Source organism: Narcine bancroftii, chromosome 6 (genome assembly GCF_036971445.1).
Source record: "Narcine bancroftii isolate sNarBan1 chromosome 6, sNarBan1.hap1, whole genome shotgun sequence".
Lineage (NCBI taxonomy): Eukaryota > Metazoa > Chordata > Chondrichthyes > Torpediniformes > Narcinidae > Narcine > Narcine bancroftii.
In genome coordinates, this window is record NC_091474.1 from 54,784,682 (window position 1) to 54,798,968 (window position 14,287).

Sequence of the window (14,287 nt, forward strand, 5' to 3'; positions counted from 1 at the left end):
AAACTGAAGAATTTTATGAATGAAATAAAACATGTTGATAGTTGGAGGAGAATGTACCCTGATATATTAGAGATTATTCATTTTATTCCTTTAGACATAAGACATATTCAAATATAGATATGTTTTTAATCTCCTTTCAACTGCAAGCAAGAATTCAAAATATTGAATATCAAGCAAGGATATTGTCTGATCATTCACCTTTGGTTATGTCAATTTTATTGGAGGAGGAGCAAAATACAGGTTATAGATGGAGGTTTAATTGTTAAAAAGGCATGATTTTTGTGAATTTATGAGACAACAGATATTAATGGACATTCTGTAACCAATAAGTTTGTTGTTTGGGATTCTATGAAGGCTTATTTAAGAAGACAGGTAAGGTTTAAAACATATATCTGGTTAATCATTTGGAAAATGAAATAATAAAGATGGAAAAAGAATTTCAAAATCAAGAAAATGATGAGAAATGAAGAATATTGGATTTTTTTAAATTTTAAATTTAATACAATACAAACATATAGAGTGGAGAGAGATATAAGGCAAACCTGACAAAAATATTATGATTTGGGAGATAGAGTGCATAAAGCTCTAGCGTGGCAATTGAAGACTGAACAATATTAGATATAAAAGATTCAGATCATCTTACTTATAAAACACAGGATATTAATGATGTTTTATGAAATGTTATAAGAAATTATACTAATTGGAATTTTTGAAGGATGGAGATAAAATAGATGAATATTTGTCACAAATTATTTTGTCACAATTAAATATAGAAGAGAAGACGGAATTGACAAATCATTTTACAGTTGCAGAAATATATGACATATTGAGGTCTTTACCAAATAACAAGGCTCCAGGGGGAGATGGTTTCTCTCTGGAGTTTTATAAAGAATTTAAAGAGTTATTGATTCTGAAATTTATGGGATTGTTAGACCAAATGGAAGATCCTTGTGATTTACCTGAGTTATTTAAAACTGCATTAATAACAGTTATTCCAAAAAAAGAGAAGGATCCTTTGCTTCCATCTTCATATAAGCCAATTTCATTATTGTATACAGATTACAAAATTTTGTCTAGATTAATAGCTAACAAATTACCTAAATGTTTACCGAGATTGATTAAATTGGACCAAACAGGTTTCATCAAGGATAGAAGATCAGCTGACAATAATGTTAAATTCTAAAGTTTGTTCAATATGGCACAGAAAAGAAAAATATCATCAGTGGCTTTAGGAAGATTAGAATGGGACTATTTATTGAAAGTATTGAAGGTTTTTATAAACTGTTATATATAAATTATATAAGAGCATTATATAATTGCCCAAAGGCTAGAGTAATTACAAATAGACAATCTATATAGACAAAATCTATTTTTTTTATTGGAAAGATCATCTGGACAAGGATTGTCCTTTATCTCCTTTTTTTTTATTTGCATTGGCCATAGAACCTTTAGCAGAAGTGATGATGAGATTGAGGGTTTTAAGATGAATGATAAAGAACATAGAATTATTCTTTTTGCAGATGATGTAATATATCTCTCAAACCCTGAAAGTTCATTTAAAAAAAGTAAATGTTCGATTGGCAAAGTATGGGTTATAAAGTAAATATTGATAAAAGTGAAGTGATGCCAGTGACTGAAGCAGATTACACTCAGATTAAGAAAGTGACAAAATTTAAAAGGCAGAAGGAGATGGTTAAATATCTAGGAATTAATATTGATAAGAATTTAAATAATTTATTTAAATTAAATTATATACCTCTATTGAAAATTAAAGAAGATTTAGTAAGATGGAAGGATTTACTTATTTCTTTAATAGGAAGGACAATTTGTGTTAAGATTAATATTTTTCCAAGAATACAATATCTTTTTCAATCTTTACCAAGGTTTTTTTTAAAGATTTAAATAAAAGTGTAAGAAGGTTTATTTAGTGAGACAAAATGCATAGGATGGCATTGGAAAATGATTGGGGGGGGGGTGGGGGAACGAGTCTTGACTGCCTAATTTTAAAAATTACTATAAAGCAGCTCAATTTAGATTTTTGTCTTCTTGTTATCAGACCGATAAAAAGATTACATGGGTTCAAATTGAAATGAATAAAATGGGAGAAAATAATTCTGAGCATATTTTGTACAAATGGCATGAACAATTGTTGAGAGGGCAAATAGATACACCGATTTTGAAACATATATTTAAAGTATGGAATGGAAACAATGTAGAAAGAGGAATGAAGAATTATCAGTTGGCTAGAATGTTATTAAAGCAAAATCCCTTGATTCCTTTTACAGTTAATAATGTTTATTTTGACATTTGCTATAACTGCGGAATAAAAGGGATAAAGGATTTTTTTTGAGATCTGTTTCCTTGACTTTTGACCAATTGTAAGATAAGTATTATGTACCAAATAATAACATTTTCTCTTATTATCAGCTTAAATCATATTTAAAAAGAAAGTTAAGGATAAATTTTAGATTTGCTGAACAAAGTAGATTTGAATATTTAATAACTGATACATTTATCAAAAGATATATTACTAATATGTATATAAAATTGCAAGAGGATTCAGAAAAAGGATCTATTTAAATCTAAATTGAGATGGGAAAGAGATTTAAATATACAAATTCAAGATTAAGTAGGGTCAAAATTATGTTATGAAAGTGTAACTAATACAATTAATGTCAGATATCAAATAGTACAATTTTATTTTTTACATCAATTACATTATACTCCATATAAATTACATGGAATTAATTCCAATTGTTCTGATCAATGTTTTAGATGTAATAAAGAAGTAGGAACTTTTCGCCATGAAGTTTGGCAATGTGAAAAAGAAGGAACATTGTTGGAAACATGTAAGTATTTTATTGGGATGAGTTATGAAGATGCAAGTTTTGAAAGATCCCAAAATATTTTTATTAGGAGATATTTTTGGTTTGAAGGTAGATATTTATCAGAAGAAGTTTTTAAGTGTAGCAATAACAAAGGAATGCATAGCTGTAACATGGAAATTAGACAATAATGTGGGGTTGAACAAATGGCAAACTGTAGACCATTTGAAAATAATGTATAATTTAGAGAATCAACCAAAAAAATGATAAGATTTGGAAACCTTATATGGATTTTGTTGCTTTGACTTCAACTACTGCATCCACCACTCCTGCTCCAACTCACCCTAGTTAATTCAAGGTTCAAGATCATTATGTAAATCTGAAATTTAAATAATTAAGAAATTATATGATTATCAGGGAGGTTTTCTTTTATTAATTTTTCTTACTTTTTGGGGAAGGTAGGGGAGAAATATGAAAATATGAATTCTTTTTGCATCATTGTTTATTACTCTTTGACTTTTGACTTTGACTTTGGCTTGGCTTCGCGGATGAAGATTTATGGAGGGGGTAAAAGTCCACGTCAGCTGCAGGCTCGTTTGTGGCTGACAAGTCCGATGCGGGACAGGCAGACACGGTTGCAGCGGCTGCAGGGGAAAAATGGTTGGTTGGGGTTGGGTGTTGGGTTTTTCCTCCTTTGCCTTTTGTCAGTGAGGTGGGCTCTGCGGTCTTCTTCAAAGTAGGTTGCTGCCCGCCAAACTGTGAGGCGCCAAGATGCACGGCTTGAGGCGATATCAGCCCACTGGCGGTGGTCAATGTGGCAGGCACCAAGAGATTTCTTTAGGCAGTCCTTGTACCTTTTCTTTGGTGCACCTCTGTCACGGTGGCCAGTGGAGAGCTCGCCATATAACACGATCTTGTGAAGGCGATGGTCATCCATTCTGGAGATGTGACCCACCCAGTGCAGCTGGATCTTCAGCAGTGTGGACTCGATGCTGTCGACCTCTGCCATCTCGAGTACTTCGACGTTAGGGATGAAAGCGCTCCAATGGATGTTGAGGATGGAGCAGAGACAACGCTGGTGGAAGTGTTCTAGGAGCCGTAGGTGATGCCGGTAGAGGACCCATGATTCGGAGCCGAACAGGAGTGTGAGTATGACAACGGCTCTGTATACGCTTATCTTTGTGAGGTTTTTCAGTTGGTTGTTTTTCCAGACTCTTTTGTGTAGTCTTCCAAAGGTGCTATTTGCCTTGGCGAGTCTGTTGTCTATCTCATTGTCGATCCTGAAATGGTGCAGCCGAGATAGGTAAACTGGTTGACCGTTTTGAGTTTTGTGTGCCCGATGGAGATGTGGGGGGGCTGGTAGTCATGGTGGGGAGCTGGCTGATGGAGGACCTCAGTTTTCTTCAGGCTGACTTCCAGGCCAAACTCTTTGGCAGTTTCCGCAAAGCAGGACCTCAAGCGCTGAAGAGCTGGCTCTGAATGGGCAGCTAAAGCGGCATCATCTGCAAAGAGTAGTTCACGGACAAGTTTCTCTTGTGTCTTGGTGTGAGCTTGCAGGCGCCTCAGATTGAAGAGACTGCCATCCGTGCGGTACCAGATGTAAACAGCGTCTTCATTGTTGGGGTCTTTCATGGCTTGGTTCAGCATCATGCTGAAGAAGATTGAAAAGAGGGTTGGTGCGAGAACACAGCCTTGCTTCATGCCATTGTTAATGGAGAAGGGTTCAGAGAGCTCATTGCTGTATCTGACCCGACCTTGTTGGTTTTCGTGCAGTTGGATAATCATGTTGAGGAACTTTGGGGGACATCCGATGCGCTCTAGTATTTGCCAAAGCCCTTTCCTGCTCATGGTGTCGAAGGCTTTGGTGAGGTCAACAAAGGTGATGTAGAGTCCTTTGTTTTGTTCTCTGCACTTTTCTTGGAGCTGTCTTAGGGCAAAGACCATGTCAGTTCCTCTGTTTGCGCGAAAGCCGCACTGTGATTCTGGGAGAATATTCTCGGCGACACTAGGTATTATTCTATTTAGTAGAATCCTAGCGAAGATTTTGCCTGCAATGGAGAGCAACGTGATTCCCCTGTAGTTTGAGCAGTCTGATTTCTCACCTTTGTTTTTGTACAGGGTGATGAAGGTGGCATCACGAAGGTCCTGAGGTAGTTTTCCTTGGTCCCAACAAAGCTTGAAAAACTCATGCAGTTTGGCATGCAGAGTTTTGCCGCCAGCCTTCCAGACCTCTGGGAGGATTCCATCCATACCTGCTGCTTTGCCACTTTTCAGTTGTTCGATTGCCTTATATGTCTCATCCTGGGTGAGGACCTCATCCAGCTCTAGCCTTAGGGGCTGTTGAGGGAGCTGGAGCAGGGCGGAATCTTGGACTGAACGGTTGGCACTGAAAAGAGATTGGAAGTGTTCTGACCATCGGTTGAGGATGGAGATCTTGTCGCTGAGGAGGACTTTGCCGTCTGAGCTGCGCAGCGGGCTTTGGACTTGGGGTGAGGGGCCGTAAACAGCCTTTAGAGCCTCATAGAAACCCCTGAAGTCGCTAATGTCCGCACTGAGCTGGGTTCGTTTGGCGAGGCTAGTCCACCACTCATTTTGGATCTCCCGGAGTTTGCGCTGAAGATGGCTGCATGCGCGACGGAAGGCTTGTTTCTTCTCTGGACAGGGCGGCTATGATATGGATAAATACTGTACTTATATTGATGGAAATGAAAAATAAAATGTACAAAAATACCTGATATTTAGTTCCCAGTGTTAAGTTCAAATATTCCCACTATTATTTTTGCTTCCACACATGTTTTCCTATGTCTTTTACCTTTGCTTTGAATTAACTTAAGAACCATAAAACACTACTGCACAGAAAACAGGTAATTTGGCACTTCAAGTCTGTGCCGAAAACATCATACCACTGGTCCCGCTGGCCTGAACCTATTTCTTGGTTTACTTCGGAGCATTTTTTTAAGAACTGAACAATATGATTTATCCTTCAATCCTCTGTCACCTCACCTTTGGATAAGGATATTTTAAATATTTCTGCCTGGGCCCCTATGCCTGCACTCATCTACACTCTTCTCCCTTGAGTTCTGAGGGAATATCATGTCAGGCCTGGGTGATATCATTATTCACTGGAAAAGAGCAAGAAACCCTTCTCTTTTTTATGTTTCATCCACAGTTGCTTCTTTCCTTGTATACTATTCCAGTTTCCAGAGTAGATATTGATGCAAAATTAAAATGTAAGGGCTCCACACATGGATGACCACTGACTATCCTTTTACTCTTAACATACTTGAAGAACCCCTTTGGGTTTACCTTCACATTATCTGCCAAAACAACCACATCTTCTTTGTGCCTTTCTATCTTTTCATTAGATGTTTCCTTGCAGTTTATATACTCTTCTAATATCTCAGTTCCTTGTTGTTGCTTTTATTTGCTATACACCTCTCTCTTCCACACAACATTGCCAATATCCCTTGAAAACTATTGTTCCCTATGCCAGTAAAAGCACAAAATGCTGGAGAACCTCAGCATGGACAAACAGTGTCCTTTATGTAACATAATCGATATTTCAGGCTAGAACACTGAATCAAAGTGAGAGAAAATACTGGCAAGTGTCCATCAAGAGTGTTTGGGAAGTGGGGTGGGAAAGGCAGAGGATGATAGACTAAGAAAGGAGGGTGGGGAGGCAGGTTGGCTGGGCTGTGTGTGCAGAAGAACTGGAAAAGGAAAAGGCAAGGGGGGGGGGGGAAAGGCAGTTTAATGGAAATCAGTACAGTTAATGTTAATGCCAGCTTGATGGAGGGTGCCTAGATGGAAAATAAGGATTTGTTCCTCCAATGTGCATGTGGTCAGGATGGGACAGTACACAGGGCCATGGACAGACATGTGAGCATGGGAGTGTGACCCAGAATTTCAATGGGTGGTCACTGGGAGGTCACTGAGGTTGTGAATGGAGAGGAGGTGCTGAGGGAAGCGAACTCTCCAATGTAGGGAATGCCGCAAAGGATGCACCAGATGTAGTAGATAAGTCCTCTGGATGTGCAAGTGAAGAGTTGCTTCATGTGACAGGCCTATTTGGGGCCCTGGATCGTGGTGAGGGAGGAGGTGTGGGCACAAGTATTGCATCTCCTGCAGGCACAGGGGAATGTGTTGGGGGTGTGATTGCTACTTCCCTATGGCTGTTAACCTTGCCTTAATCCTGTTAGAAATATGCAAACTCTACACTATCAAAATTTCTCCTTTGTACATTTTCCATTTACTAAACACATTCTTGCCATAAAAAAATCTTATTCAGCCCTCCTAGACCCTTTCTCATTTCCACAACTTTGGCCTTTCTCCAATTTAGAATCTCAGCGCAAGGATCAGACCTACCCTTATCCATAATTAACTTGAAACTCTTATGGTCACTGGACCCAAAATGTTTGTCAACACATACTGCTGTCACCTGACTGTCTCCAGCCCAAATACAAGATCAAGTATTGAATCCTCCCTCATTAGTCCCTCAATATATTGATTTAGAAAACTTTCCTGAGTGCATTTGACAAACTCCAAGCCATCCAGCGCTTTTACAGTATGGGAGTCCTAGTCAATATGTGAAAATTAAAATCTCCTACCATCACAACTTTTTTCCTACATCGGTCTGCTATCTCTTTATAGATTCACTCCTCAAATGTTCTCTATTGGACAGTTTATAATCCACCCCTAGCAGTGTGGGAATGCCTTTCCTGTTCCTCAACTCCACCCATAAGGTCTCTGTAGATGAGCCCTCTGGGCAGTTTTGTCTAAGCAAAGATGTGATATCTTCCCTGACTAGCAATGCTACTTCTTCCCCTTTCATCCCTCCCAGTCTATCATGCCTCGGTATTCACTAGGGAAAAAAATATTGAACCAGTTGAAGTAAAGAAAAATAGTGGGGAGGTCATAAAGCATATAAGGATTACCGAGGAGGTAGTGATGGCTGGGTTGAAAAAGATAAAGGTGGATAAATCTCCAGGACCGGACAAAATATTACCAAGGTCACTCAGGGAGGGTTGTGGACAGATAGTGGGGCCATTAACAGAGATATTTAGGATGTCACTGGCCACGGGGGTAGTACCAAAGGATTGGAGGGTGGCACATGTGGTTCCGCTGTTTAAGAAGGGGTCTAAATGTAAATTTGGGAATTATAGGCCCGTGAGTCTGACGTCTGTGGTGGGAAAGTTGATGGAAAGTGTTCTGAGGGGTGGTATTTACAAATATTTGGAGGTCCAGGGATTGATAGGGAATAATCAGCATGGTTTTGTCAGGGGTAGATCATGCTTGACAAACCTGATTGAGTTTTTCGAGGGGGTTTCAAAAAGGATTGATGAAGGGAAAGCTGTGGATGTTGTCTATTTAGACTTTAGTAAAGCTTTTGACAAAGTTCCCCACAGGAGGTTAGGAAAAAAGGTGGAGGCATTAGGGAAGCATGAGCTCAGTCACCTGGCATAAATAAGGAGGTAGTGAAATGGATTCAGCAATGGTTGGATGGGAGGTGTCAGAGAGTAGTGGTAGAAAATTGTTTGTCCAATTGGAGGCCGGAGACTAGTGGAGTTCCTTAGGGATCGGTCCTGGGTCCACTATTGTTTGTTATATATATTAACAATCTGGAAGTAGGGGTGGAGAATTGGATAAGCAAGTTTGCAGATGATACAAAGATTGGTGGTGTTGTGGACAGTGAGGAAGATTACCGTAGGTTAAAAGGTGATTTAGGAAGGCTGGAGGTGTGGACTGAGAAATGGCTGATGGAATTTAATACAGATAAGTGTGAGGTGTTACATTTTGGAAAGGCAAATCTAAATAGGTCATATGCATTAAATGGTAGGCTAGGCTATTGAGATGTGCAGAGCAACAAAGGAATTTAGGAGTGATGGTAAATAGTACCCTCAAGGCTGATACTCAGGTAGATGGTGTGGTGAAGAAAACATTTGGAATGTTGGCCTTCATAAATCGGAGTATTGAATTCAAGAGTAGGGAGGTTATGATGAAATTGTACAAGGCATTGGTGAGGCCAAATTTGGAGTATTGTGTACAGTTTTGGTCACCAAATTATAGGAAAGATATAAACAAAATAGAGAGAGTGCAGAGAAGGTTCACGAGAATGTTGACAGGATTTCAAGGTTTAAGTTACAGGGAAAGGTTGTGCAGACTAGGGCTTCTTTCTCTGGAGCGGAGAAGATTGATGGGGGACTTGATAGAGGTGTTCAAGCTTTTAAAAGGGATAGACAGAGTAAATGTGGATAGGCTTTTTCAATTAAGAGTGGGGGAGATTCAAACTAGAGGGCATGGTTTAAGATTGAAGGGGGAAAATTGTAAGGGGAACATGAGGGGAAATTTCTTTACGCAAAGGGTGGTAGTGATGTGGAATGAGTTTCCGGCAGACGTGGCTGAGGTGGGATCATTGGTTGCATTTAAGGAAAGACTGGATAGTTACATGGAGAGGAGAGGACTGGAGGGGTATGGTCAGTGGGACTAGGAGGGTGGGGATTTGTTACAGCATGGACTAGTAGGGCCGAACTGGCCTGTTCTGTGCTGTAAGTGCTTATATGGTTATATGGTTAATGAACATTGAGCTGCCAGTCCTGTCCCTCCTTCAACCAATTCAATAATAGCAATAATGTCATAATTTCACGTGTCAATCCAGGCCCTACGATGACATGCCTTTCCAAAACTTCTCCTTGCATTGACATAAATACACCTGAGAACATTTCTATCCCATTCAAAACCTTGATTTCTGTCTATATATTCAAGACTTACATGACCTTTATCCTCGTCCATCTCACTACTTGCTCCACCATTTTTCCCTCCTTGCCTTGCAAATTTAGTTTAAACCCACTGAAGCAGCATTAACAAACCTGCCCGCAATGATATTTGGCCCCCTTAGGTTCAGATACAAATCGTCCCGTCAGAACAGATTCGATCTTTCCTGGAATAGAACCCAATGATCTATAAACCTGGAGCCCTCCCACCTACACTATAGCTCTAACCATTTCTTGAGCTAAATCCATGAGCACGTGGCATGGGTAGCAATGCTGAGGTCACTATCCTGAATGTCCTCTCCTTCAACTCTGTGTCTCTCCCTTTTTAAAAAATATATTTTATTTATTTTTCAAAATAAGACATACAGTCAAATAAAGAATACAAATATACATAATTTTCTCCGCTAATACCCTCCTTTCTCCTCCACCCATCTCCCTCCACCCTTGTAACCCCCAAAAGAAAAGAAAGAGAGAAAAGGAGTTTACACATATAATAATCAAACCGTCACCATGTTAGGTACAGCCCCAACTCAGTGGGATAAAAAAGGATTTACTGTGGTGGCTTACATCCTCATGGCGAACCAGCCCAACTTGTATTGCCACATGGCAGGGCAGCCATGGGGAAATGGCATCATCAGAGGTTTCTCTCTGACTCCAGCGCCCACCCTGGGCAGTGATTATGATGTCACAATGTACCAGGTGACTGAGCTCATGCTTCCCTTAAAGGGGCGCACTGAATATGAATGAAAACTGTCATTAACGACTCTCAACGTGGTGGCTGTGTTTCTTCCACTGCTCACACCACCACAGTGGTGACCCCGACGAGTCCAGACATTTTTCTGGACTCAAAACACCATGGATTCAGCAGAGGTTAATGCTGTCTCCATCAAGCATTCCCCCTCTTGGACCCACTGACCCAGAACATGGTTCAGGCAGGTGGAAGCACAATTTCAACTCTGCAACATCTCCTCAGACACCACGATGTTCTATCATGTCGTGAGTGCTCTGGACCAAGATACGGCAGTGAGGGTGGACGACATCATCCACCACCCCCTGGTTATGGGCAAGTACACCGCCCTCAAAGACCTGCTGCTTGGAACTTTTGGGCTAATACCCCAGCAACGAGCTTCCAGGCTCCTTCACCTAAATGGGCTTGGGGACTGTAGTCCATCAGCGCTGATGGATGAAATGCTGGCCCTGGCAGAAGACCACAAACCTTGTTTTCTCTTCTGCCAGATATTCCTGAAACAGATGCCAGAGCACATCCAGCTGCTCCTCACAGATGAAGACTTCTTGAACCCGAGGAAAGCAGCAGCCCATGGGGATGCCCTTTGGTGCACAAAGAGGGAGAATGATGCAGCCCTCAACCAGGTGGCATGACCAGAAGCCAGCCAACTGCAAGCCACTCCCAAGCCAGAGGTGGCCCAGTTGACCACCAGTGCTGGGGAGCACAAGCCCTTAAGTGCCGCCAGCTCTGCGAGTTTCAGGGAAATGACCAGGCTGCGATGGCTGGCCACTCAAACAGCCTCCTTCATTGTGACAGACAGATCCAGCAGCTGCCTGGTGGACACAGGGGCTGAGCTCAGCATCCTTCCCCCACAGCATTAGAGGCCCACACCCAATCTCGAGGTCCAAACCTGCAGGCAGCCAATGGACCTAGGTCCATCAGGACCTATGGCACCTGTAGGGCACAGATCCAGATCAGGAAGGAGAAGTTCCACTGGAGGTTCATCCTAGCCTCTGTGGGCACCTTGCTGTTAGGGGCTGACTTCCTAAGAGCTCACGGCCTACTGGTTGACATGAAGGGCAAAAGGCTAGTCAACGTCCAAACATTCCACTCCACCTGCCTGGACACAGTTGAAGCCCACAGGCCCAAAATCACCACCGTTGCCACTGCCAGGGACGTTCGATGAGATACTCTACGAATTCCCCGCCATCTTAGAGCCACAGTTCAACGCCACCCTGCCCCTGCATGGGGTCTTCCACCATATCACCACACAAGGCCCCCTGCTGCATGCTAGACTCAGACAGCTGCCACCCGAGAAGCTCCAGCAGGCAAAGGTGGAGTTCTCCAGGCTCCAGGAACTGGGAATTGTCCATCGCTCGGACAGCGCCTGGGTATCAACGTTCCATATGGTCCTGAAATTGTCCAGGGCTGGAGACCGTGCAGGGATTACTGTCGGTTGAACGATGCAACCACCCCTGACAGGTAACCAGTGCCCCACATACAGGGCTTCTTCATCAACTTCCACGGTCCATGGGTCTTCTCCAAAGTGGACCTCATGTGGGGATACCATCAGAAACCCAGTGCATCCAGTCAAAGTGGGTAAGACAGCCATTATCACCCCTTTTGCCTCTTTGAGTTCCTGTGTATGCCCTTCGGTCTAAAGAACATGGCCCAAACATTTCAGCGCTTCATGGACACTGTTGGAAAAGTCCTGGACTTTGTGTTCATTTACATGGACAATATTCTCATTGCCAGTCACAACCGCAATGAACACAAAGCCCACCACTGCACACTTTTTACCCGGCTGGTGGACTTCAGCCTCACGGTCAACATGGCCAAATGCTAGTTCAGCAAGGAATCCCTTCAGTTCCTAAGGCACACAATTTCGGCAGCTGGGGCTGTGCCAGTGCCGGAGAAGTTACCAACTGTTCAATGGTGAACTTTTACCATCATTTCATCCCCGGAGCTGTGTGCACCATGCACCCATTTTTCATGCTCATGGCCACTAAAGAAAAGACTATCATGGTCAGAGGCGGTGGACAGTGCTTTCATCATGACAAAGGAGGCTCAAGCCAGTGTCACTCTGCTGGTGCACCCATGGCCGGAGGCGCACACGGCGCTCTCCATGGATGCCTCAGCTATGGCAGTGGGTAGTAACCATATAACCATATAACCACTTACAGCACAGAACAGGCCAGTTCGGCCCTACTAGTCCATGCCGTAGCAAATCCCCATCCTCTTAGTCCCACTGACCAGCACCCGGTCCATACCCCTCTAGTCCCTTCCTATCCATGTAACGATCCAGTCTTTCCTTAAATGTAACCAATGATCCCGCCTCAACCACGTCTGCCGGAAACTCATTCCACATCCCTACCACCCTCTGCGTAAAGAAATTTCCCCTCATGTTCCCCTTACAATTTCCCCCCTTCAATCTTAAACCATGTCCCCTAGTTTGAATCTCCCCTTTCTTAATTGAAAAAGCCTATCCACATTTACTCTGTCTGTCCCTTTTAAAATCTTAAACACCTCTATCAAGTCCCCTCTCAATCTTCTACGCTCCAGAGAAAAAAGCCCCAGTCTGCACAACCTTTCCCTGTAACTCAGACCCTGAAATCCTGTCAACGTTCTCGTGAACCTTCTCTGCACTCTCTCTATTTTGTTTATATCTTACCTATAATTTGGTGACCAAAACTGTACACAGTACTCCAAATTTGGCCTCACCAATGCCTTGTACAATTTCATCATAACCTCCCTACTCTTGAATGCAATACTCCGATTTATGAAGGCCAACATTCCAAATGCCTACTTCACCACACCATCTACCTGAGTATCAGCCTTGAGGGTACTATTTACCATAACTCCTAAATCCCTTTGTTGCTCTGCACTCCTCAATTGTCTACCATTCAATGTATATGACCTATTTAAATTTGCCTTTCCAAAATGCAGCACCTCACATTTATCTGTATTAAATTCCATCAGCCATTTCTCAGCCCACACCTCCAGCCTTCCTAAATCACCTTTTAATCTACGGTAATCTACCTTACTGTCCACAACACCACCAATCTTTGTGTCATCCGCAAACTTGCTTATCCAATTCTCTACCCCTACATCCAGATCGTCAATATATATAACAAATAATAGTTGACCCAGGCCCGAACCCTGAGGAACTCCACTAGTCACCGGCCTCCAATTGGACAAACAATTTTCTATCACTACTCTCTGACACCTTCCATCCAACCACTGCTGAATCCATTTCACCACCTCCTTATTTATACCTAATGCCTCCACCTTTTTTCCTAACCTCCTGTGGGGAACTTTGTCAAAAGCTTTACTAAAGTCCATATAGACAACATCCACAGCTTTCCCTTCATCAACCTTTTTTGTAACCCCCTCGAAGAACTCAATCAGGTTTGTCAAGCATGATCTACCCCTGACAAAACCATGCTGATTACTCCCTATCAATCCTTGTACCTCCAAAAATTTGTAAATAGCATCCCTCAGAACACTTTCCATCAACTTGCCCACCACAGACGTCAGACTTACAGGCCTATAATTCCCAGGTTTGCATTTGGACCCTTTCTTAAATAGAGGAACCACATGCGCCACCCTCCATTCCTTTGGTACCACCCCCTTGGCCAGTGACATCCTAAATATCTCTGTTAATGGCCCCACTAACTGTCCACTAACCTCCCTGAGTGTCCTAGGGAATATTTTGTCCGGTCCGGGAGATTTATGCACCTTTATCTTTTTTAACACTGCCATCACTACCTCCTCGGTTATCCTTATATGCTTCATGACCTCCCACTATTTTTCTTTACTTCAACTGGTTCAACATTTTTTTCCCTAGTGAATACCGAGGCAAAGAAATCATTCAAAATTTCCCCCATTTCCTCAGACTTCTCACTCAGCCTACCCTCGCTATCTACAAGGGGTCCAATTTTATCTCTCACTTATCTTTTACTTTT

General features: G+C 42.1%; 1 protein-coding gene across 1 annotated transcript in view; it reads right to left on the reverse strand.

Annotated features, from left to right (window-relative positions):
* The window catches only part of rabep1 (rabaptin, RAB GTPase binding effector protein 1), a 314,581-nt gene extending 304,345 nt beyond the window's left edge, over nucleotides 1–10,236 (reverse strand). The window contains exon 1 of the mRNA XM_069885028.1: nucleotides 10,163–10,236. The gene's annotated coding sequence lies outside the window, so the exon portion shown is untranslated. The remainder of the gene's footprint in view (nucleotides 1–10,162) is intronic.
* Nucleotides 10,237–14,287: the final 4,051 nt, after the last annotated feature.